Source organism: Mixophyes fleayi, chromosome 1 (assembly GCF_038048845.1).
Source record: "Mixophyes fleayi isolate aMixFle1 chromosome 1, aMixFle1.hap1, whole genome shotgun sequence".
Taxonomy (NCBI): domain Eukaryota; kingdom Metazoa; phylum Chordata; class Amphibia; order Anura; family Limnodynastidae; genus Mixophyes; species Mixophyes fleayi.
The window spans coordinates 446,205,857-446,233,224 of record NC_134402.1 but is presented as its reverse complement, the minus strand read 5'-3'; the positions used below and the strand labels follow the sequence as shown (position 1 = coordinate 446,233,224).

Here is a 27,368-nt window from a genome sequence, read left to right as displayed (position 1 = left end):
ACCACGAACACCCCACCATGTTTATAGTGAAAGAGATAATTATAGAGAACGTTATTATCTTTTGTTTAAGCTACATAAAGACCCTAATGATTTTTTTAGGGCAGTTCTGGCCAATCTGCGACTCTCCAGATATTGTGAAACTACAAGTCCCAGCATGCCCTGCCAGCTATCAGCTGGCTATCTACTGGCAAAGCATGCTGGGGCTTGTAGTTTCACAACACCTGGAGACCTATTGTTTGGCCAGGCCTAGTCTAGGGTGTTCAATCATGTCTAATTACTGAAGTCTTTAGCCATTTAATTTTGAGTCCTTTTTTTTTTTTTTTTTTTAAGATAGCAAAGAGTATTAGATAATAATAAAAAATTGCCTTGTGCACCTTGCTTTATAGATGTGTCACTTTACTGAGATGAAATGGGAAAAAGTATATTATTATAAATAGCCTCCACACAACAGACAAGGACCTGTATTAGAGGTGACATTTTCAGGTACATATTTCCATTAATAGTGATACATCGGTCTGAATTAGAGTGTCAGCATGGAAAAATATAATTATGTCCTATTATGTGGTGAACACAAGTGACTGGAGCATACGGCTACTTGGCAGTCATACATCAGTGCAGCCAGCACTCGCCAAATCCCACAGAGCGGTACTGGTAGAGACGGCAGCCGCCTCACTCCTCCGTGCATGGGGCATGGGAGTGGATGTGCAAGATGTGTCTCCACCAAGCTCTGGGCTGTAATCGCCCTCCTGGTTCCCCTTAGTTGTCTCCGTGAGCTGCCTACATCGGATCTCCTGGAGGCTGCTGGTTCTGGTCCCAGGATGATAGTCCGCTGCTGAACCCATTCTGGCCTACTCAAGCCACAAGCCCGGCAGACTGAGCCTCTCTCAATCCAGGACCCTTCAGCGGTGATACTGCTGGTGTTCCGGTTACTCAGTGTGTCCAGCACTTCGGAGTGTCAGTGAGCACCCATATCCTGGTGAAGGATACCTTGGCCTTTGCACCTTCTAGGCTTCTGTACCACCTTGGCCTCTGTGCTATATTGGCCTCTTCACCATCTAATACTCTGCACTATATTGGACTCCATCCAGCCTTCTGCACTACTGCGACCTGACACCATCTTGGCCTCTGCCCCATCTGGACCTTCCAGGACCCTGTACAATCTAAGCCCCTCCACCATCATGGTCCCATCTGCACCGCCCTGCCCTCAGCATTTTGTAGACCTCCACACTATCGTGGACACCACTATGCCTATTGTCCCATTTGCTGCTATTGTCCACCATTACCTCCTCCCTTTAGAATGTAAGCTCTGACGGGTAGGGTCCTCTACCCCATGTCTCATGTCTGCCCAGTCTCCATCTTCTTCGCTTGCCCCTGTCACGTCTTCTGCAGAATTGTTTCTGTATGCCATGCGATTTGTTCTGTTAATTGCATCCATACATATATTTACGGTACCCGTGTACCTATTGTTATGCATACTGTTCTCATATCTGTCCTATCTGTATGATTATGTCAGGTGCTACGGAATCTGTAAGCCACCCGCCGCTCAACGGCGCTTTTGCTATTATGGTGGTCCTAACTCTAATTCAGAGTCAAACTTCCCACCTGCCACTGTCCTCGGAGGGGTCGGTACTGTACTGGGGCGGGACACCTGTCAAACTGTAACACAGGTGTCCTAAGGCGACCTCAGGAAGGACAGAAACCTCCTGTACCCCACACTCTAACTCAGAGTTAGGACCACCCTATTAGCAAAAGCGCCGTTGAGTGGCGAGTGGCTTAAACATACGTTTGCAAATGTGCGCAACGGAGACTTTTGCATTTTTATATGCAAGTAGAAATGGCAGCTCCTTTGCTGGCTATAGCAGTGTGCTGGGGGATTTTTCTCTGTGTTTGTTCCTTTTAGGATAACCCTACCCATTCAAGCACCTGCTAAGAGCCTATAAATTGATTGAGAAACTTCCACTTGAGTATTTCACTAAAGAAAATGGTCAGTGAGAAGGCTGATGGAGACAGACAGCACCGTGATGGAAGGAGTCAGGTTGGCATCTGTAATTACCACTGTGGTTGGATCCATCTTTGCAGGTACTATTTCTTCATGTTTCTCTCTGTGGACAGTAAACAATGGTTTTACTATTTAGGGGTAGAGAAGTTTTATATTAAAATATGTCATTGTATTTTCTCTTTAAGGTAGTTTATTCCACTTTTGGTTTTATCCCTAGTCTTATCTGTTTTATTATTATTATTTTAGGGTCACTAATTCTAAATAGCAAGGTGACCAGGGCTAAAATCTGCCCCCCCAGGCCGGTCCTGGGCTATCTTGGGATGGGTGACTGCATTTTTTTTCCCTTCAAAATGTTACTAATAGGCTGCTGAGTCTTCCCCCCCCCCGGGCTAACACCCGGTTTAGAGTTTATTGAGTGTCTATATTTCTTTAATACGAGCACGTTAGTTTGCTGTAGTGTAGTTTTCTCTTCTGATAAATGCATACGGCTTAGGTTAGGCAGTGCTCTAATATTATGTGACATTAAATGGACGCCACACACGCAAAATAACATATTTCTATCACCTATCAGTGAAACACCTATTTTCTTTTGTACGCAGACACAATCACATAGTTGCTGGTTTATAAATTCCCTCAGGAATGTCATTGAACATCATAATAAAACCAGGTATAATTTTTCTTTCCTTTTTATGTATATTTTTATTAATGTTCTGCAAGGACCTTGTCCACATGGCGGGCCAGAGGGAAAACGTGTGTACCAGACCATGCAATATGAATTACCCAGAATTCCTGCACACAGCGTTCCCAGTGGGAAACAACGCACATATCTCAGGTATTCTCTGCTGCTTCCTGAAAATGACATTTTTGTGTTTAGATTGTTTTTCTTCTTTGAATCTTGTTCAGTAATGCTGTGTTTTCCAACAGAAGCGAAATGATCTATTTGCATTAATTATTCTGGTACAGTGTGTTTCAAAAGTCACATCATAGTTTGCCTGCAGCAAACCTGTACAACAGAGGTAGGCTCTCTCCAGCTGCGGTAGGCTGAAATCCAGGTATGCATGCTGGGATTTGTAGTTCCACCACAGACGGAGACAGTTATACCCAGATTCAAATGGAAATGTTTCTTGAGATCCACTTGTATTTGAATTCGGGTGTAGCTGGGTACAAGTTTTGTGCGTGTTTTTTCAAACGCAAGTTGCGTTCAAAGGACCCCTTAATCTTTTTCATTTTTCTTCTAATTACTTCCAGGTTCATCCTCATTTTTGTCTTAATCTTATCAGTCAGGGAATATTGGGTTTGTATTTAATACACATCTTGCTATCATTCATTGATGTGTGATTGCGTGTTGTTATGACCTAGGTTTAAATGTGCATATAAAAGAACTTCCCTGTATAAAGTATCAATGGAAGGTACAAATGACACCCCATTGAGAGTATAACATTTAGAATCCCGAACACGGGATAAAATAATCCTGCACCCGTTCTGACCAAAATCCACCCACAAATGGGCAAATTTGGGTAAAACCTTAACTATTTTCCTGTTAAACCCCATCCCTTTCAGTCCCACAAAAATATATTTTCCTGCAGATAGAAAATCTCCCTTTTGAATATGGGCCTAATATCAGCTGCATTCAGCAAGGAACGCTCTAATCTGCCTAACTGATGATATAATGCACAATTTTGCACCCTGGAACCCTGTATGAATGGGTGCGTGTGTGCAAAAAATTGTGTTTCCATCACAGAACATCTTGTACGAAGATGTTCTGTTTTGGTCCAAAGTTTGGATCTTCATAAATTGCCTTTAGTGACAGGCAGACAGGAAGTCAAGTGTGCAAAATGCTTCCCCCTCCAAAGATACAGCTTTATCTGAAATATCTTTAATCAGTGTCTAATACCTGCCAGCATTTTTAACATTGTCAACTTATGTAAACTGTCGCAGATACACTTTGTATACACCAACTCTGCCCCTTCATATATCTCTGACCTTCTCACAAGATACACTGCCTCTGACCTACACCTCTCCTCTTCTCTGGTAATCACCAATCACTGCTGTCTCCAGGACTTCTCCTGTGCTGCTCCCCACTTATGGAACTCCCTACACCGTCTGACCAGACTCTCCCCCAACCCTCAATCTTTCAATCGCTTTCTCTAAGCCATACTTGCCAATTTTTCCCCGTTGGCTTCAGGGAGATTCTGGGGGAGGTGGGCGCGCTTGACGAATCACATCATTTTGGCCCCGCCCCCTGAACGATTGACACAATCACGCGTTATTTGCATCATTAAGCCCCGCCTCCGCCACTTATCAACCGGGAGGTTTCCCTGCTCTCCCGGGAGCCCAAGAGGTCTCCCAGAAATGCAGGAGTCTCCCAGACATTCCGGGAGAGTATGTAAAATGCAGCAAATTATATATAAGAATCATTTACCTGTTCAGTGGGAGAAATCTAGTCTGTCTTGGGCTTGAACAAGTGCACTGAAATCTGGCGGAATATCTGAGGTGGCTATGCGAAGGACAGCTGAGAGGTGGTCATCAGTGACAGGATCTGTGTCTGGATTTGTTGAACTTCATCACAGAGAATGTTTGTTCACATATGTAGGTAGATCCAAAGAGGACTAGAATTTTCAGAGCATGTCTCCTCATGTGTGGAAAGTTCTCCTCTTTGAGTGATGAGTAAAACTCAAGCAATGGGACAGACCTAAAGTGCGCTGCCAGAAGTGTGTCAGACTGCAAGTCAATGAGTTCCATCTGAACATCACTGGATGCATTATCCACATTGCAGCTGAAGGGAGAAGAAACCATGTCCATTTCACTCTCAAGTCTTTTGAAGTCTTGAAATCGCAATGAAAACTCAGCATGCAGTGCTTCTAACTAGGGATGTGCACCGGCGACTTTTGAGGTCTCGTGTTTTGTGTTTTGGATCCGGATTTTCGTTATTTTTGAGGTTCGGATTTGTCTCGCAAAACACTTGACGAAAGGTCTCGGTTCGGATTTAAGGTATTGGATTCGGATTTTTTTTGAAAAAAACATAAAAAGTTTAAAAATCAAGTTTTTGGGCTTATTTTCACTCCTAGGCTATTATTAACCTCAATAACATTCAATAACAAGCATTTCCACTAATTTACAGTGTATTCTGAATCTGAACACCTCACAATATAGTTATTAGTCCAAAACGTTGCAACAAGGTATCTTTCTGGACTGCGTAGAGGAGTGGGTCACCACAATATATATTAAAAACCCTGAACTTTTATGATTCGCACCAATAATTGTACCTGGACTGCGTAGAGGAGTGGGTCACCACAATATATTAAAAACCCTGAACTTTTATGAATCGCACCAATAAATGTACCTGGACTGCGTAGAGGAGTGGGTCACCACAATATATATAATAAGAAAACCATCAACTGGTTTGATTCGCACCAATAAATGTACCTGGACTGCGTAGAGGAGTGGGTCACCACAATATATTAAAAACCCTGAACTTTTATGAATCGCACCAATAAATGTACCTGGACTGCGTAGAGGAGTGGGTCACCACAATATATTAAAAACCCTGAACTTTTATGAATCGCACCAATAAATGTACCTGGACTGCGTAGAGGAGTGGGTCACCACAATATATATAATAAGAAAACCATCAACTTGTTTGATTCGCACCAATAAATGTACCTGGACTGCGTAGAGGAGTGGGTCACCACAATATATTAAAAACCCTGAACTTTTATGAATCGCACCAATAAATGTACCTGGACTGCGTAGAGGAGTGGGTCACCACAATATCTTAAAAACCCTGAACTTTTATGAATCGCACCAATAAATGTACCTGGACTGCGTAGAGGAGTGGGTCACCACAATATATATAATAAGAAAACCATCAACTTGTTTGATTCGCACCAATAAATGTACCTGGACTGCGTAGAGGAGTGGGCACTGGGCACCACAATAAAATATATAAAAAACCTTCAACAGGTCTGCATTACACTACACATACGGCTGCTCCTCCATCCTCTCCATCATATACATGTTGGAGTTTTAGCGTGTGACAACCTCTTGTTTTTGATAATGTCAGTGCATTTTGAATATTTTTCAATTTGCCCCACACCACTGAATGTACTTTATCTATGATACGCATCTATCTATCTTGACTGCGTAGTGTGGTGGCCCCGGTACACAATTTGGTACCGGGGCCACAATAAAATAAATACACCCTCCACGTGTCAGAATTCCACCAAACAAGTATCTGGACTGCGTAGTGGGGTGGCCCCGGTACCCAACTTGATACCGGGGCCACAATAAAATAAATACACCCTCCACGTGTCAGAATTCCACCAAACAAGTATCTGGATTGCGTAGTGGGGTGGCCCCGGTACCCAACTTGATACCGGGGCCACAATACCTCCTCCAAACATGCTACAGACAATTCGTCATTGAGATCCCATTAAGTATGTTAAAGACAGACAGGGTCCAAGTGTTATTAGTTGACTTTGTAAAGAAAAAAACTGTCCCTGTTGCACATAGTCGTGCAATGAAGACTTACTTTTTCATTTAAAGGCACGATCTTTCAAGTGTAGTGTTTGTAAGTCTAAGTCATATTATACTTTTGGTAAAATTGGTTTTTTTTGTTCCTCTTTATGTTAATTAATTAGTAATAGAATTAAAGTAGGAAATAGAATTAAATAGAATTAAAGTAGGAAATAGAGTGGTATAGAGTTGTAGTGTGGTATAGATAGAGTGGTCCACACAATATAATAATAAAACCCTCAACTGGTCTGAATTCCACCAAACAAGTATCTTGACTGCGTAGTGTGGTGGCCCCGGTACACAATTTGGTACCGAGGCCACAATATAATTAAAAAACCCTCCACGTGTCGGAATTCCACCAAACAAGTATCTGGACTGCATAGTGGGGTGGCCCCGGTACCCAATTTGATACCGGGGCCACAATACCTCCTCAAAACATGCTCCAGACAATTCGTCATTGACAGACCCCAGACAGACAGGGTCGTAGTGTTACTGTTTGACTTTGTAAACCCAAAAAAATGTCCCTGTTGCACTTGCACATAGTCGTGCAATCAAGACTGACTTTTTCATTTAAAGGCACGATCTTTAAAGTGTCAGAAAGAGAGAGAAGACACAGGAGAGGAGAGTTGTAGCTGGGGACCTGGGGTGGAAGCTCCCAGGCTCCCCCAGCATTGCCTGGAAGTCTGAGCGTGGTGACTGAGCCAGGGCAAGGAATGTGTGCCCTGGATGAGGGGGAGAACTCCATGCCACTATAGTGAACCCAAGAGAGAGGGGGACACTGCACATGGAAGAGGCCCTGGAGTGAGGGCTGCTACAAGAGGCATGGTAGCTGTAGTGTCAGATCCTGAGGCTGAGAGTACACAGAGTGACGTGTCAGAGCACAGGAGACATTATCCCCGCAGAGGAGGGATGAGCTGCAGTTGAGAGGTCTGCTGTTGAAATAGGACATGCACACTTTAACAAACCAATCATTTCAGCGACAGGGCCTACCAAACAACTTTGACTGAAATGATTGGTTTGTTTGGGCCCCCACACCAAAAAAGCTATTCATCTCTCCCTGTACAGACTAAACAGGCTCTACTGAGGCAAGATGTCGTCCTCATCCTCAACCTCTGATTCCTCTCCCCCTACAGTGTGTACTTCCTCCTCATCACACATTATCAATTCGTCCCCGCTGGACTCCACAACCACAGGTCCCTCTGTAGTATCTGGAGGGCAGTGCTGTACTTCATTGAGGAATTGATTATTCATTTTTATAAACATCATTTTTTCAACGTTGTGAGGAAGCAACCTCCTTCGCCGCTCACTGACCAGGTTCCCCGCTGCACTAAAAACTCTTTCCGAGTACACACTGGAGGGGGGACAACTCAGTTAAAAAATAGAGCCAGTTTGTACAGGGGCTTCCAAACTGCCTTTTGGAGTTCTACCACGTCACTACCTCTAGTTAATTTAGATTGCAAGGCTTGTAAATATAAATACTTTGAAGATAAAAAAAAGCAGGCTGCACAGACTGTGGAGCTAGAAAGTGAAATTAAAAGGACCACGTTACTTTGGTGGCTATCTATGCCCCCCCCCCCCCGCCCTACACTTGTAGTTGAATATAAATAAAGCAGCCTGCATAGACTGTAGAACTAGCAATTCAAATATACAAAGAAATGGACAAAGGCAGTTTGGTATCTGTCTGCATCAGATCCCCTCTCCACTAGGAGTAAAACAGAAAACTTTTCAGCCGTTATATAATCTAGAATATAAATAGAAATTGAGAAATGCAATTTGGTATCTGTCTGCATCATAATCATCAACATCCTCCTCAGCGCCAGCTACATCAATATCCTCCTCCCAGTGCACAACATTCACACCTTCATTAGCCAAATCTGTAACTGGACTGTGGGTGATCCTTCCAGCATATGCAGAGGGCGTGCTGCAAATGCTGGATGGAGTCACCTCTTCCCGTACAGTGATGGGAAGGTCAGGGTTCACAACCAACAACACCCTTGGACTCGCCTTGGGGATTTGTGATGTCATCTGTTTAGAAGGCAGAGTTCTTTGCTGTTTTGTTGTTGTTGCTGACAGCATAACTCTCTTAAATTTTTTGTAGGGGGGGGGAGGAGGGCTTTGATCCTTGGGTGAAGTTGGACCACTAGTCATGAACACGGGACAGGGCCTAAGCCGTTCCTTGCCACTACTTGTCGTAATTGGCATATTGCCAACTTTACGTTTCTCCTCAGATGATTTTAAGTTTCTTTTTTTGCTGTTTTTTGAGAACTTGGGCTTTTTGGATTTTACATGCCCTGTACTAGGAGATTGGGCATCGTGCTTGCCAGACGACGTTGATGGCATTTCATCGTCTATGTCATGACTAGTGGCAGCAGCTTCAGCATTAGGAGGAAGTGGGTCTTGATCTTTCCCTACTTTATCCTCCAAATTTTTGCTCTCCATTATATGTAGCACAAGATACTGCAGAATGTGTGAACTTGGTAATATTGCAGTACCAATGGACTTATAATGCTGGATTGGTTTTGCAAATTTGGTTATAATTATTATATATATTTTTTTTTTTTTTACTTTTTTTTTTTTTTTTACTTTTTTTTTATTTTTTAAAAACTTGGGAATAATGGGGAAATAACTATGCCCTTAGAAGCACAGAGCACAGGACACAGCACCACTGGACTGAACAGGACACGGCACAGGACCCAGCAGCACTACGGAACTCAGCAGGACAGAGCACAGGACACAGCACCACTGGACTGATACTGCAGAATGTGTAAACTTTGTAATATTGCAGTACCACTGGACTTTTACTGCTGAATGTGTGAACTTGGTAATATTGCAGTACCAATGGACTTATAATGCTGGATTGGTTTTGCAAATTTGGTTATAATTATTATATATTTTTTTTTTTTTTAAATTTTTTATTTTTTTTTACTTTTTTTTTATTTTTTACAAACTTGGGAATAATGGGGAAATAACTATGCCCTTAGAAGCACAGAGCACAGGACACAGCACCACTGGACTGAACAGGACACGGCACAGGACCCAGCAGCACTACGGAACTCAGCAGGACAGAGCACAGGACACAGCACCACTGGACTGATACTGCAGAATGTGTAAACTTTGTAATATTGCAGTACCACTGGACTTTTACTGCTGAATGTGTGAACTTGGTAATATTGCAGTACCAATGGGCTTATACTGCAGGATTGGTTGTGAAAATTTTGTGGTAATTAAAAAATATTAAAGTAGTTTTTGGTATTTTATAAAAAAAAATTTTTTTTATTTTTTTAAACACAGGGGAATATTGGGGAAATAACTATGCCCTTAGAAGCACAGAGCACAGGACACAGCACCACTGGACTGAACAGGACACAGCACAGGACCCAGCAGCACCACTGACCTCAGAAGGACAGAGCACAGCACACAGCACCACTGGACTGATACTGCAGAACACAGCACAGCACAGCACAGCACTAAACAGCACAGCACTAAACAGCACAGAACTAAACAGCACAGAACTAAACAGCACAGAACTAAACAGCACAGAACTAAACAGCACAGAACTAAACAGCACAGAGGACCACCTAACACACCCTCCCTCTACCCTGATCAATGCCCGAGTGAAGATGGCGGCGACTAGCGGGTAATTTATAGGATCCGAGTATCGCGAGATCCGACAACGGGATTATGAGTCAGAGCCTCAGTTTCACTTTTGAATTTGGCGCCAATACCCGGATCTGTCTCGGATCCGACTCGGATCCGCAACGTTCGGGTGGGCTCGGATTTCAGAAATCCGAGCGCGCTCATCCCTACTTCTAACATGGATGAGTACCTGTGGAGGTGATCAGCTGATGGTTTGGCTTCCTTCAGTGTTGGCATGTGAGTGAGAATATTGTCCCCCATTTGGTTTGATAGAAGCTGCAACTTTTTCATGAAAGCCTTCACTGCGCTGTACATTTCATGCACAAAAAGGCCCTTGCATTGCAGTTTGACATTCAGGTCATTCATCTGAGAAGTCACGTCTACAGCAAAACTAAGGTCTGCCAGCCAGTCTGCATCTGAAAGCTGAGGGATGTCATTTCCCTTGTTCTCACAGAACTGCCAGATCTCCTCTCTCAGGTCCCAGAAAACTTTCAGGACTTTTCCCAGGCTCAGCCACCTGACATTTGTGTGGTAGCTGATATCACAATGTTCAGACTCATTTTCCTCCAATAGTGCAACAAACTGTCTGTGATTCAGTGCTCTTGCTCTAACGGTTTTAGTTACAACATCAACAACATGGTTCATTTTTAATACTGACCTACACAACATTTCCTGATGTATAATACAATGCAAAAATGTCAATTTCTGCTCAGGGTTAATTTCGGTAACTTTATCCTGCATTCTCTTCAAAAGTTCAACATTTCTCCCCGTCAGATTTGGACAACCATCTGTTGTCACACCTACAAGTTTGTCCCATTTCAGTCCCAACTTGTCTAGACAGGCATTTACTTCTGTTAGGAAATCAATCCCTGTTGTTGTCCCTTTCATTAACTGCATGGCTGCCAGTTCCTCCGTTATTTTGAAGTCTGCAGTGATGCCACGTAAGAAGATAAGTAGCTGGGCAGTGCCTCGTACATCGCAGCTCTTATCCAGAGCCAGGGTAAAAAAGGAAAATGTAACCGCTCTGTTCTTCAGCTGAAACTCCAAATTTCCTGCAATGTCCTCAACCCTTCTCGTCACAGTACGCCGGGATAGAGGGATGTTCTCAAATGCATCCTTTTTCTCTGGACATATTAGCTCAGCAGAGTCCACCAAACACTCTTTAATAAACTCTCCGTCAGAAAACGGTTTACTTCGTTTAGCTATTTTATGAGATATGAGATAACTTGCTTTGGTAGCTGTATCTCTGGATGTGCTAAGTTTTGTAAAAAGTGTTCGTTGAGTTTGCAGCTTGGATAGGAAAATCTCCGACTCCTTTGCTCGCTCTTGGTCAGACAAGTTCCTATATTTATCCTCATGTTTGGTCACATAGTGGCGATTCAGATTATAATCTTTCAACACAGGGACAACTGTGCCACAAACTAAGCAAACGGCTTTGCCTTTGACTTCCGTAAATAAATATTTAGCAGTCCATGTCTTGTTGAAAACACGGCATTCAGAATCAACTTTCCTTTTTTTTATGTGAGACGACATTTTTGGGGGGCAGGAGCAGCTGGCGATGTAAACAAACAAAGAGAAGCACAATAGTAACTGCAGTGCCGGCAAAATGGGCAGCAAATTAGTATCCCCTATGATAGGTGGTATCACTCACGTTTAGGCAGATTTAAGCAGAGTGTCTGAAGGTCAGGAGCAGAGGACGAGACAGCTGGCAGTATGGCAGTGGCAGGAGAACTTACTGGGAAGAGATAAAAAACAGAAGAGAACAAGTTACTAGCACCTCCATCAATAAAAACAGTGACCCACAGCACAGCCATCAATAAAAACAGTGACCCACAGTACCACCATCAATAAACACAGTGACTGGAACCCCCACCTAGATATTACCCCACTATACCAGAGCTCTATCCGTCCATCTGTCCATCTTTAATCAACATCATGCCGGGCACAGCAGGGCTGAGGGGCAGCGCGGCATGATGCCCGCTGTCCTGTGGTGATCCGCATCATGCCGTGCTGCCCCTCAGCCCTGCTGCACCCGGCATGATGTTGTCTGTAATGGTAATACTTACCTTTTTACTGTCTTCTTCCATACTCTTCTGTGCTCTCCTCCGCGGCGCTGCTGTGAATGTGGCGGGAGAGGTGTATGGACAGTGCGCACTTCCTCCCTACGCAGCAGCGCAGGGGATTACGCTGTATCCGGCCCCGGCATGATCTGATGCTCTGGAAGGGACGCGCATCGCCGACCAGCTCCGTATCCCTTCCAGAACCTGTGGCTGGCAGCAAAATTAATTAAATCTCCTGGGCAGACCCGGCGGGCCGGATTCGGAAGGCTGGCGGGCCGTATGTGGCCCGTGGGCCGGAGTTTGCCCAGGTCTGCTGTAGCTCCTATTATCCCAGCATTGCCCTCTAGACTGTAAGCTCTCACGTACAGGGTCCTCTCTTCCCTCTGTCTCATATCTGCACCTCGTTCATCAATCTTGTCGTGCTTAGTCTGTGCGTTTTGTATGGTTTGTAACGCTGATTGTCCAGCGCTGCAGCATTTTGTGGCACCTTAGAAATAACTGATGATGTTTTTAACCCTATATATCTGCATGTAAATTCAATGCCCCATTGTAATCTTACCAAGCTTCCCTGCCCCTGCAGCTGCCAAACATTCCCAGAATATAATGCCGCCACCTGCTGGCCTAACTGTGTATTACCACGTTGTCCTCTGTGCCATCAGATGGCACAAAATCTTCCAAATGCCTCCTGTGAGGGTTTCTTTGTAAAGGTTTGTGAAACTCTATATGGAGGTGACTTCCTTCCTGTCACCTTCCAATTTACACTGCGCTTGTGCGTCCCCAGTTTTTAAGCGAACAAGCAATAAATAAAATGTAGCCAATCAGATCATCTAAATGTTCACAGCAACACAGAGTATTTTAAATGATGAGTGGGCTGATCTTGTGGGAGGCAGTGACCGTTCCACTAGTGTGATTGTGTTAGTGAGGACAGGACTGTATGTGAGTTATATAGTGGAAGGGGCAGGGCCCCCAGCAGCACAGAGTATATCAGGAAATGAGTGATGTGTTAGTGAGGACAGGGCTGCATGTGACAGGGGCAGTGACATGATGTGAGGAGGGGAATGGAGGCAGCAGGAAGTCACAGACAGAGTTATATAGTGGAAGGAGCAGGACCCTCCAGCAGCACAGAGTATATCAGGAGATGAGTGATGTGTTAGTGAGGACAGGGCTGTATGTGACAGGGGCAGTGACATGATGTGAGAGAGAAGTAGAGAGTTATATAACGCCACGCCACGGAGGACCTTATCTAACATGCAATCTCTTTATTATCTGCAATGAGTTTAAAATGATAATGATCAAAAGATAAAATATGTTACAAATTGTTCAGAACCAGGGAAGCCAATGACATCACCGTTTGTTTGCATTTAGCTATATCTTGTTTTATTACCTGTCAATTGTATAAAGGGTTTGACTGCATTTGTGTATTTTTTAACTCCTGCTGAGGCATTTGAGGTTGAATATTGATGTTGTTGCTTGAGACCAAATGATGAGACTTGATAATGAAAACATGTTATTGTTATGATCATTGTAAGTAATTCTCATACTCTCTTGTATCTCTGTTGTAGCAGTGCGATGTGTTACGTTTGGTCTATACCAGTATTGCTGCTATGTGATCCCTAATGTGTTGACCTAGGTACACTGGGAGCCATGGCAAAATTAGCGTAATGTACTCTCAATGAGCCATCCGCATCTTAATATCCGTGCGGGCTGCACCAGTAGCGTATACACACCAGTCACAGACACTTCCCATGATTTTATCCATTTGTTTTATGTACAACAAACACATTCACTAGTAAGCATCAATAAAACGTAATAATCCTCAATTATACATAAAAAGCAGCACAAAAAAACCACAATATATCTGCCCAAGTAACGAACGAAGCACCAATCAATTTCAGCGGTGATAGCCAATCATAAATGGTTCACTAGGGTTGGAGACTTTCATCATCATCCGCTATTGTCACTTTGCTCTGACCCACTGCAAACAATACATCTGTCTCAGGTGTATATTCCTCCTTTTCCCAGTCTCTATCTGTTTGCAGTTGTGTGAGCCGCCCTTACTGTACTTGGCCTATGTTAAATTACCAAGCATAGGCTGGAGTAAGTTCTAGAGATGGGAACATGTACTTGCGCCCACTTTCTGAGCCTGCCCAGAGCGATCTTACGCAAGATACGCTACTCAAGCTGGCGTTGTACCCGCTCTCCATCAGGTCCACTGTGTGCAAGTGGCAGTTTAATTCCAGGTTTAGCGCAGATTTATTGCCCCTTCTGTTAGGCCTTGTCCTCGGTGCACATTTTGGTTGATTTATCTGTGGACCAGTCTCCGCTTCGGTGTTGCCTTGTGCTCCAGCTTCAGACCTGACATCTGCAGGGCGATTTTACACCCTGGTGTCTGACTGTTGCTGATCTTGGCCAAAATCTATGTGCACTTCTTTCATTAAAGCAGGTATTGCTGGGTGCCCGGTAGCAGGCGAGTACTAGATCACCTTACTGTCATAACATCTGCATGAGACTTATCTACTGTCCACACACAGGTGAGGTGAGAGAGACCGCGATACAGCCGTAAGTATAGGGGGAAAATGCAGTGGATGGACTCTGTGATGTCTCTTTATCCTTGTTTGTCTGGTTCTCTGTCTGCCCTACTAGTGAGTATCTGGGGCTATATTCTTCAAGTACCACAGAACCCAAAAAGTAAAATTTTCAAATATAAAGCCTGAAGGTAATGTACATAGTTCAGGTCTAACCTCGCTTTAATACTACAGCTGAGTTGAAAGGTTACGTTATTAAGATATTAGATTTACACCCCATTACAGACATCTGAAACCATCTTCCTCAAATCTGCCTCAAACTTAGGAGGATATCCTTGTGGTATCTGATACAGGAGACAAAAAGCGGAGACTGCAGTCAGTTGAGCTGCTGTGCCATCTCTAGCCTTTTCCCTTTTGCATGAATCGTCCAATCAACACAGTGAAGCACCTCCCTCCTAACATGACAAGTTCTGTGCAATGAATGGGAGGACTGTAATGAAAGTGGAACCTGATTGGACAGGAGCTATGGCTAATCCAATCACGTTCTGTTTGCATGACACACATCCAGCTTGGGTATCTTTGAATTTGCAGCCCAGAACTGGCTGCCACCATGACAGATCTCTGTGTCTCCTCCTATCAGCACTTGCTGTACGAAGGGGATATTTATTTTGAGAAGCCCCTTTAATTACATCATTGATCCCATATCCTGTGTTCAAAATCTAGTGAAACATCCTCAGTCTCTGGGCACAAACTAGTTCATGGAATGGACCAGTGTGAAAGAAGGACAAAGGAAGGGTTAGTTTTATGAATCATAGGAAGGGGGGTTGGGATTGTAAAATACCTGGAATAAGAAGAGGAAATACGGATGATGATATCATTACAAAGGGAGAGAATCTTCAAAGTGATTGAATTTATGGACTGGGATTTAACATAATACTTAGCAGGTTTCTTACTTTGCACGAAGTATTCCACGATGGTCTTGGGAAATCAGCTAATGGCTGCGGTCACCTTGGACATGCACATATTAAACATTAAGCCTGCCAAATATAACATCATAAAACCCCGTAATAAAATGTAGGTAAGAGTGGAAAATCTGCTGGGTGGTTTTATCATAAGAGATCAGTATTTGCAGATTTATTGAACTGATAGTATTGATAAGCAATACAGATAACAGGAGACCTTTGGTAAAAGCCATTTCTATGTGTTCCTGGTATAAAACCACATGAGGAATAGTTAAAGAATGGCTCAGTTTTGGGTGACATGATTGGCTGCTATAGGCAACATCTCCACTGTTTCATACCCGCAGTTTAGTAAGTACACCCCTTGGTCTTTTGTCAGACACGCAGGGTGCTGTAAACGGACAACACACTACCTGTAGCAGCGTTCAGGAGCCAGAGGAGCGGATACGGACAATGCATATGTGCAACACAAAGTCCCATTGGAATGCATGCAGAAGAAATATTTTATAATATAAATTAACAACTCTTAATTCTGTAATCATTAAAATTATATTTTTTAAAACAAATTTACTTTTCATTACATTAAAAGTAAATGCATAAAATTGTATCGCATTCGCTCTCTATCTGGGATCGAGCAAACACAAAGTTTAATCTCGTCCCGGCTCCTAGTCCAATTGTTCCTCTTTTTTGATAACCCAGATTTTCCACCAGGTCGTATAGTTTCACCCTTTGAACTTTGGAAAAGGAACGATGTTTACGATCTTAATGATATCACTACAGACGCTTCTTTTCCCTCATTCGAAGACATAAAAACCAAATTCAATAATCCCAACACTTTTTTTTTTCAATACCTACAACTAAGAAACTTTCATTCCACCACTAAATTATCTTTAAGAATCAGGCTGTTGACCTCATTTGAGTCACTTTTCCTCCAGCGAGCTTCTATCAACGGCCTTATATCTCGGCTATACGGAGAGCTGAGAGTCCCTGACTCAGACACCCAAGATTCCCATGAGCGAGCCTGGGAGGAGGATCTGGGAGGCCCCTTGGATGGGGAGGATTGGGATGAAATAAAGGCCAACGCGGCCTCTAGTTCAATCTGTGTGAAGCTGAAGGAAAACGCCTATAAGCTTCTTTATCGATGGTACTTGGTCCCGACCAGATTACAAAAAATCTTTCCGGACTCATCCAGCTCATGTTGGAGAGGATGCTCGTCGGAAGGGTCCTTCCTCCACATTTGGTGGCAATGCCCCAAGATTGCCCCATTCTGATTGGAACTAAAGGACTTCGCGTCTCAGATTCTGCAGATTGATGTCCCAATTTCTCACAGATTTTTCCTTCTCCCACTTGGAATTCCATCCGCTACTAAACATCAAACAAAAATGTTCCGTCACATAGTTTCTGCAGCACTGTGTCAAATTGCCACTAATTGGAAACAACCCCCCGCGCCTACTATACAGGCAATTATTAATAGAGATTGGCACTCATACAAAATGGAGTTTATGACATGAATATTGCGTAATACTTAAATCATTCAATAAAGTCTGGGAGCCGTGGATGTCATTTTTTCAAATCCAAATTCCTTTTGCCCTATGACTCCTCTAAAACACTCCACATGATATCCCCCCTCAACCCGTTACCATTCCCCCCCCTCCGCCTCCTAATCTATCTTGCCCACTTTTCTCTGACTCGCCTCTCTTTTCTCTTTCTCTTTTCTTCTATCCTTAGAGTTAAAATTTGGTCAATATCAAGACTCTTCTGAATATGATATACAATGATTGTATTAGTCCCTGAATATGTATAACTTGATTGTAACAGATTTTGTCTTGGACTGATGATCATTATTGACCTTCTCAAAAATAAAACTTAAAAAAAAAAAAAAAAGTACATAAATCGTGATGTTCTTAATGTAATTTAGAGAAACCCAGGACTTGAATCGGCCGCATCAGTGTCGGCACACTCACGGCACACCCTCGGAACACCCTTGGCACACCCTTGGCACACCCTCGGAACACCCACGGCACACGCTCGGAACATCAACGGCACACCCACGGCATACCCTCAGCACACCCTCGGCACACCCACGGCACACCCTCGGCACACCCTCGGCACACCCACGGCACACCCTCGGAACACCCACGGCACACCCACGGCACACCCTCGGCACACCCACGGCACACCCTCGGCACACCCACGGCACACCCTTGGAACACCCACGGCACACCCACGGCACACCCTCGGCACACCCTCGGCACACCCTCGGCACACCCACGGCACACCCTCGGCACACCCTCGGCACACCCTCGGCACACCCACGGCACACCCTCGGCACACCCACGGCACACCCTCGGCACACCCACGGCACACCCTTGGAACACCCACGGCACACCCACGGCACACCCACGGCACACCCTCGGCACACCCTCGGCACACCCACGGCACACCCTTGGAACACCCACGGCACACCCACGGCACACCCTCGGCACACCCTCGGCACACCCACGGCACACCCTCGGAACACCCACGGCACACCCACGGCACACCCTCGGCACACCCACGGCACACCCTCGGCACACCCACGGCACACCCTTGGAACACCCACGGCACACCCACGGCACACCCTCGGCACACCCACGGCACACCCACGGCACACCCACGGCACACACACGGCACACCCTCGGAACACCCACGGCACACCCACGGCACACCCTCGGCACACCCACGGCACACCCTCGGCACACCCACGGCACACCCTCGGAACACCCACGGCACACCCTCGGCACACTCACGGCACACCCTCGGCACACTCACGGCACACCCTCGGCACACCCACGGCACACCCTTGGCACAACCTTACTGTACATTGCCTATGTCCGTCCGCCCATTCTCACCCCTCTTCACCCCTCTCAAGTCGCAGGTAGTAGTTTCATCTGCATTTAGACATAAAATGCATTCACTGGTGTCAGTCCCGTTCTGGTGCATGTGCAGAGCAGTTCCATACAAGATACGGCCCGCAGTGGGCTTACATCCCAAGATGGGTCAGGCCCTGTATTTACATAACTCAGGACTGCTTGTCTTGCTATAATTTGCCAGCCCTGGCGTTTATGTTGTAATATGGGCGTTTATGTTGTAATATGAGCGTTTATGTTGTAATATGGGCGTTTATGTTGTAATATGAGCGTTTATGTTGTAATATGGGCGTTTATGTTGTAATATGGTTGTAATATGGCCGTTTATGTTGTAATATGAGCGTTTATGTTGTAATATGAGGGTTTATATTGTAATATGGGCGTTTATGTTGTAATATGAGCGTTTATGTTGTAATATGGGCGTTTATGTTGTAATATGGTTGTAATATGGCCGTTTATGTTGTAATATGAGCGTTTATGTTGTAATATGAGGGTTTATATTGTAATATGGGCGTTTATGTTGTAATATGAGGGTTTATATTGTAATATGGGCGTTTATGTTGTAATATGGGCGTTTATGTTGTAATGTGAGCGTTTATGTTGTAATATGGGCGTTTATGTTGTAATATTGGCGTTTATGTTGTAATATGGGCGTTTAGATTGTAATATGGGTGTTTATGTTGTAATATGAGCGTTTATGTTGTAATATGGGCGTTTATGTTGTAATATGGGTGTTTATATTGTAATATGAGCGTTTATACTGTAATATGGGTGTTTATGTTGTAATATGAGCATTTATGCTGTAATATGGGCGTTTATGTTGTAATATGAGCGTTTATGCCGTGATATGGGTGTTTATGTTGTAATATGAGCGTTTATGTTGTAATATGAGCGTTTATGTTGTAATATGGGCGTTTATGTTGTAATATGGGTGTTTATGTTGTAATATGGGCGTTTAGATTGTAATATGGGCGTTTATGTTGTAATATGAGCGTTTATGCTGTAATATGAGTGTTTATGTTGTAATATGAGCGTTTATGCCGTGATATGGGTGTTTATGCCGTGATATGGGTGTTTATGCCGTGATATGGGTGTTTATGCCGTGATATGGGCGTTTATGTTGTAATATGAGCGTTTATGCCGTAATATGGGTGTTTATGTTGTAATATGAGTGTTTATGCCGTGATATGGGTGTTTATGCCGTGATATGGGCGTTTATGTTGTAATATGAGCGTTTATGCAGTGATATGGGCGTTTATGTTGTAATATGAGCGTTTATGCCGTGATATGGGTGTTTATGCTGTAATATGGGCGTTTATGTTGTAATATGAGCGTTTATGCCGTGATCTGGGTGTTTATGCTGTAATATGGGCGTTTATGTTGTAATATGGGTGTTTATGCTGTGATATGGGTATTTATGCTGTAATATGGGTGTTTATGTTGTAATATGGGTGTTTATGCCGTGATATGGGTGTTTATGCTGTAATATGGGTGTTTATGTTGTAATATGAGCGTTTATGCCGTGATCTGGGTGTTTATGCTGTAATATGGGCGTTTATGTTGTAATATGAGCGTTTATGCTGTGATATGGGATACAAGCAGGACCGAGGGGCATGATGGGGATACAAGCAGGACCGAGGGGCATGATGGGGATACAAGCAGGACCGAGGGGCATGATGGGGATACAAGCAGGACCGAGGGGCATGATGGGGATACAAGCAGGACCGAGGGGCATGATGGGGATACAAGCAGGACCGAGAGGCATGATGGGGATACAAGCAGGACCGAGGGGCATGATGGGGATACAAGCAGGACTGAGGGGCATGATGGGGATACAAGCAGGACTGAGGGGCATGATGGGGATACAAGCAGGACTGAGGGGCATGATGGGGATACAAGCAGGACTAAGTAGCATGATGGGGATACAAGCAGGACCGAGGGGCATGATGGGGATACAAGCAGGACCGAGGGGCATGATGGGGATACAAGCAGGACCGAGGGGCATGATGGGGATACAAGCAGGACCGAGGGGCATGATGGGGATACAAGCAGGACCGAGGGGCATGATGGGGATACAAGCAGGACCGAGGGGCATGATGGGGATACAAGCAGGACCGAGGGGCATGATGGGGATACAAGCAGGACCGAGGGGCATGATGGGGATACAAGCAGGACCGAGGGGCATGATGGGGATACAAGCAGGACCGAGAGGCATGATGGGGATACAAGCAGGACTGAGGGGCATGATGGGGATACAAGCAGGACTGAGGGGCATGATGGGGATACAAGCAGGACCGAGGGGCATGATGAGGATACAAGCAGGACTGAGGGGCATGATGGGGATACAAGCAGGACCGAGGGGCATGATGGTGATACAAGCAGGACCGAGGGGCATGATGGGGATACAAGCAGGACCGAGGGGCATGATGGGGATACAAGCAGGACCGAGGGGCATGATGGGGATACAAGCAGGACCGAGGGGCATGATGGGGATACAAGCAGGACTGAGGGGCATGATGGGGATACAAGCAGGACTGAGGGGCATGATGGGGATACAAGCAGGACCGAGGGGCATGATGGGGATACAAGCAGGACTGAGGGGCATGATGGGGATACAAGCAGGACTGAGGGGCATGATGGGGATACAAGCAGGACCGAGGGGCATGATGGGGATACAAGCAGGACCGAGGGGCATGATGGGGATACAAGCAGGACCGAGGGGCATGATGGGGATACAAGCAGGACTGAGGGGCATGATGGGGATACAAGCAGGACTGAGGGGCATGATGGGGATACAAGCAGGACCGAGGGGCATGATGGGGATACAAGCAGGACCGAGGGGCATGATGGGGATACAAGCAGGACTGAGGGGCATGATGGGGATACAAGCAGGACTGAGGGGCATGATGGGGATACAAGCAGGACTGAGGGGCATTACCTGTTTATTGAAATTGATGTCAATGTTAATTAAAATAAGACCTACCCCGAAAATAAGCCCTATGCTGTTTTTTGGACCCCCCCAAAAAAATAATAATAATAATTATTATCGGGGAAACACGGTAGCAAGTAACTGAGAGCTGGAGAATGTATTTTACATTTTATTTATTTACTAACAGCTCATTTACAGAATGTATCTCCATTTTTGTTGGCGTAAATATACACATTGGACACTGCACGTGCATCCATATATAGATTTGTGCGTATCTTAGAATTGCAAGCGTCAGCTGAGTACAGATATGGCGTGTGGGTCTTAGAAGGCCTCTCTCTTGCAGATACTGGAGATCTGATGTATAGTCATATAATGAGGATGATGAAGCACTACCTAGCTCCTGCTGATTGCCTGCTTGCGTGTTGACCCCTCCAGCTGATGTCCATTGACATCACCACTGTATTGTAACTCGCATTCTGGGCGTCACACACTGAATGAGACCCTCACACATCACCCTCATGGGATTGGTTTAGAACAATGTTTGTTAATCTTGTTAATCTGCCTGTTGCCACAATTACTGCACTGTATGTGTTTTATTAAGTTGTTAGCACAGAAGATTCCCATTTGATTTATGAAGTGTTACATGATGGATGACGTTTGCATTGCATTACATTTTATATTGAAAATGTGAGGTTCTAATGTATTAATAACACTGTCACGACACTATTTTCTCCTATGTATATGACATTTTATCACAGTATTATATTGTGTACAGAGTAATGTGACTTCAGCATTTATTACTAACATTCGCAATCTGTTTCTCTACCTTGTGCGGGTGTCCTCTGGTCACTTATGCCCACACCCAAGGGCTAGCCGGGCATATACTAAAGCACAGGTGAGGAGGGGCATTATCCAGCTGTGCACCCCAGGACCACACACCGTCACAGCGGTTTATGCCATATCTTAAACAGACTCAAGACATGAATGTAAAGATATCAGCAAGTGAGGAAGCTAAAGTCGCAGGCTGGTGTTGAAATGGTGACTCGGTTACACATTAGGGGATTGCTCAACGTGCTGGTCTAGCAGAAGGCAGGTGTCAGTTGTGTTATCATTGGCAGCGGGAGAATATATTTCAGCATTTTATGCTAGCCAAAAGGTGACTCGTTTCAGGTACGGAACGCTCGGTCGGCGGTAGCTTACAAGTGGAAATTGGCATAAGCATGTTTTATGGGGATTGTACAATTAACAGCGGCACTGGCAGAAAGGGAAAAGCAGAGATATTTTTTTCTGGCAAGTAATTAAAAGGAGGAATATCGACACCACATTCTAATTTGCAAAATTGTGCTTACGTATCACCGGCACACTCCAAAATGCACTCCCATGGTCTCAGTACTGATCCTTAGTGGGGGAATTTATTCATGTTTGTGACTACACCTGAAAATATACATGGTGGAAAGAACTTCGAAGGGATCACCCACCTAGATGCATCTACTTTTCCATAAGTGCATTCATGCGTCCAATCATCATCATCATCATCATCATCATTTATTTATGTAGCGCCACGAATTCCGCAATGCTGTACAGAGAACTCAGTCCTTGCCCTATTGGAGCTCACAGTCTAAATTCCCTAACATACACACACAGACAGACAGAGAGAGACTAGGGTTAATTTTGATAGCAACCAATTAACCTACCAGTATGTCTTTGGAGTGTGGGAGGAAACCGGAGCACCCGGAGGAAACCCACGCAAACACAGGGAGAACATACAAACACCACACAGATAAGGCCATGGTCGGGAATTGAACTCATGACCCCAGTGCTGTGAGGCAGAAGTGCTAACCACTTAGCCACCGCGCTGTCCAATCCGCTCTTAGCAAAAAACACTGACTATTCACTTAACCCTTCCCATGGGAAGGCGCAGACTCATACCCAAGAACCCTTGGCCGGCAAATCCAGGCGCATCCCCATTAAAAATAGGTGTTTGGTGTCACTGAAACAGTACTTGCACTTTTAGAAAATGACCCCTAAGATATCTACTGTCCAGTTTCCTGAACTTTCAAATAATAGTCCACCATTATAATATTTTTTTACATAATTTATTTCACACATCATTCTATGTAACATATATACATGAGATTTGTACCCTGAAAATATAATTTAAGTAATAACATATTTAAGATTTGAATATAAAGATGTTTCTGGAATCTCATTCTATCATACAAAGTAAATCAAGATTCCGGCAGGATGATTACGTCCAGTGATGTGATTCTGAAACCCGTAATCAGCTGGATTTATTAAGTGATACCTGCGACCCTAGCAGCAGCTCAATCAGTCTTGTGAGTCTGTAATAGTTTATTTTTAATGCTACAATGTTATTTTATCAGTTCTTACTACATTGATAATCAGAGCTGTAAGATTTTTACTTTAAATCATCCTCATATGTAGGTGTTTTGTTTGTACTACACTAAGGGCTAGATTTACTAAGCTGCGGGTTTGAAAAAGTGGGGATGTTGCCTATAGCAACCAATCAGATTCTATCTTTCATTTATTTAGTACCTTCTACAAAATGAAAGCTAGAATCTGATTGGTTGCTATAGGCAACATCCCCACTTTTTCAAACCCGCAGCTTAGTAAATTTAGCCCTAAGTGTTATATTTATCAAGCGGCGGTTCCGAAAACCCTCCGATTCTTGGCGGTTTGCCATCATTTTTCAAAACATCATTTCATTAAAGGCAAAGCCCATTCTCGGCGGTTTTAAAAAAAATGAGCCCGCTTGATAAATATACCCCTAAGGCTCTTTTACATCTGTGCAAAAGTACGTATTCGCAGCGCAGGATGTCTTTTGCGACATTATGGGGTTACTTCTGCGCAAGATTGGTGCATTTTGTGTATAAAGGTTCACTCCCCTTTCGCAGAGGTGGTTCAAAGAAAAACAGAAAGGGGCTTTTCACTAGGCGAGGTAGTAGAAGCACTTGGACAAGTAAGCAGTGCGATGCGTCGGTGAGTCTTAAGGACCGCTACACAATACCGTCATGGAACAATTTGAAAATTAGGTCATGTGACACAACTTGGTGGGGCTTTTTAAGATACACATAGACATAATCTGGTGAGAACAATTGTACTTCTTGCCTTCTGGTTCGTATTTTTCGACTGAGGCAGTTTCTTCTTAGTGGCTCATTCCAGACAGCGGAAATCTTGACATAAGTTCCTTCCAAGACTTTTTAGCAAGCCCTAGTGCCAGCTAGTAGGACATTTCCCACTCTACTCTGAGGTCTTGGTCGGAAACCGCCAAACCTATTGTCCATGGATCTCTTCCACCAATTTACCACTAGATCATTATTTCCATCTCTATTCTCAAAATATATTTTTGTTGTATTCCTAAGCTCATGAAATCATGTCTGTATTTCTATCTATACCAACCATTATCTTTTAATTCTCTACAAAGGTATTTGTATAATCTCTATATCTCCTCTTGAATATTAAGTATCCTGTTTAGAATGTACATAATTGTTTCGGTTGAGTCTAACCATTCTGCTCTTTAAACAAGCAACCGAAATAGTGTTGTACAGGTGGACTTCTTGCCTATCGGTGATTTAATGAGTTGAATGTTTTGTGATGACCAATTCCGTAGTAGATCCGCTCCAGTGATTGGAATAATATTGATAGAACGTCCTTGTTGTATGCTCAGCTAGTTTGCGTTTGAGTCCATATCAACGGGAAGGTTCAAACACGTGATCAGGGAAAGGTAGAGTAGGGCGTCTCTCGATAGAGTGACTTTGCCGATGGGGATCTCCGATGGAGCCTTACTCTTCTCGTTGACATAATTTATCTGCACCGGTCCTTGGAGGTCAATTGTGGCGATGTTGTCATGCGCATGCCGGTTCACGTGGACGGTCGACATTGGGACGGGTTCGGTGTAAGATAATCCACAGAAATTCCAGTGTCTGCACAACAAAAGAAATAAATCTTATACAATGTGGCTGATAGAACAAGTATCAAGCTGACCTTTCAAACATATTTATTTTATGGACTTTATGGCGTTTAAACTCATGTAGCAGGATTTAAAAATGCGCTTTGAAGGCCTGACGACAACACCCCTGTTTACTAGTCCTCGTGGTTGTAAAACTATTTAAACTCATCAGCTTCTATCTACGAATAGTTAACAGGCAACAGGGAAGACGGAGAGAGATGGGTGCTCAGACGTCTATCTTTTCAAATTGAACTGATACATGTCGGCGCACAAGTAGATAGGCTGGGGAGTAGTTTCAACAGAAAGTTAATAATAATTTCGCAAATCACCTGAGGGATAGTATTTTTTTTCTATGTACTTGTCTCTGTACCCACCTGTTCTTTACAAGCAGTATGAATATAATTCCGCAGACCAGCATGATCCCAGAGCACACGACCACCATGACGATCTCGTATATTGTGTTTGAAGCAACTGAAAGGAGAGGAGAGGCAGTGAGAGGATCGTGATGTAACAAAGGTGTTCCTCATTCTCTATCTTATCATATACTGTACACCTTTGTTGGGGACCAGCCACCTGTTCTGAACATACATACAGGCGTCCACTCAATGGAAGAAAATAATCCTATTACTGTGATATACAGACATTTTATTCCCTTTGCTGTTGATCTTTGGTTGAAAAATACTGATCAGCCCTAGGAATATTATAATTGGTTTTCAAATTTGCAACATTGTTGCAACAATGTAAAAAAAAAAAAAACCCAGTTGCTTTTCATGTTCCATAGTAATAGAATAGGAATGTATAGGAAGAGGAGGATGAGAGAGCTTAGGCTAGCAAAAGCTTTAATAAATGCTTGTTTTTCCACTAGAAGGCAGTTACTATTTGTAATGTATTGTTACTATTATCAATTGCGGCTTATTATTATCTTCTGGTCATTTTTTATGTTTTGGAAATTGAAACATGTATACCCATAATTTCCATTATTATTATTATTATTATTATTATTATTATTATTATTATTATTTACAGTATAATCATTAAAATAGCACATCAGTTATTTTCCTTCATTAGACCTACTACAGTTTCTTAAGCCCTAAATGGGTTCTACACCTTCATATGACTACATACATTGTTTGCCTTGTACATACCCTCCAGCAACATTAACTAAATACTTTGGTTTATCTTTCTATCTTCCTTTTACGCATTTCAATAACATGTTTATATCCTAGAAAAAGCAGTTTCGGTTGACATGACGTTGCTGTCTGGACATAGTTGTATCCAATGGAGAGTGTAAAGCAGACCTGTGTCATAGCTGAGCTCAACAAATGGAAACAACTCTGGATGATACGAAGAACTTTTTGAAAAGCACAGAAGGAAGTGATAAATTTAAAGAAATGCCTTAAGTTGGGTGTACTGGACGGTATACACAATGTAATCATGCAAAGTCCTCCATGGTACCTGAAAACTCCCGTTTCTGGGTTTGGAATGTCAGTACTGTTGTTAGTTTGTTGCAGAATGTATTTACAGATTGATACAGTATAACTGAACAGACGTGTGTAGGGTCTGTGCACACAAGTGACTTAACATTGTCAAAATTGTTATAATTAGGTTTCTATGACCACCACAATTGCCTGGTGCCTTCTTGGTTCATCCGGTGTGTGTTAATACTGCCATGAATAGAGGATCAGCTTTTGTCTTATTTATCTGTGACAGTATTTTCGGAGGTAATTGAAGAGTGTTCAGGTTTCTGTGTATGTAGAACAACACAGACCACCCTTGAGTACATTCCCCGACTCTCCTTAATGACAGTCTGTCCACAGACAACTGAGAGATTCACCTGTGTTTGTAGGAAGACATTAAATTGTACGT

General features: G+C 43.7%; 1 long non-coding RNA gene across 1 annotated transcript; it reads left to right on the top strand.

The window, feature by feature from the left end:
- The first annotated feature begins 419 nt into the window (after positions 1 to 419).
- On the top strand, positions 420 to 27,368 carry LOC142101528 (uncharacterized). The gene is made up of 3 exons (XR_012679029.1): positions 420 to 2,079; positions 2,599 to 2,666; positions 26,729 to 27,368. It is a non-coding gene; the product is annotated as an uncharacterized LOC142101528 (long non-coding RNA).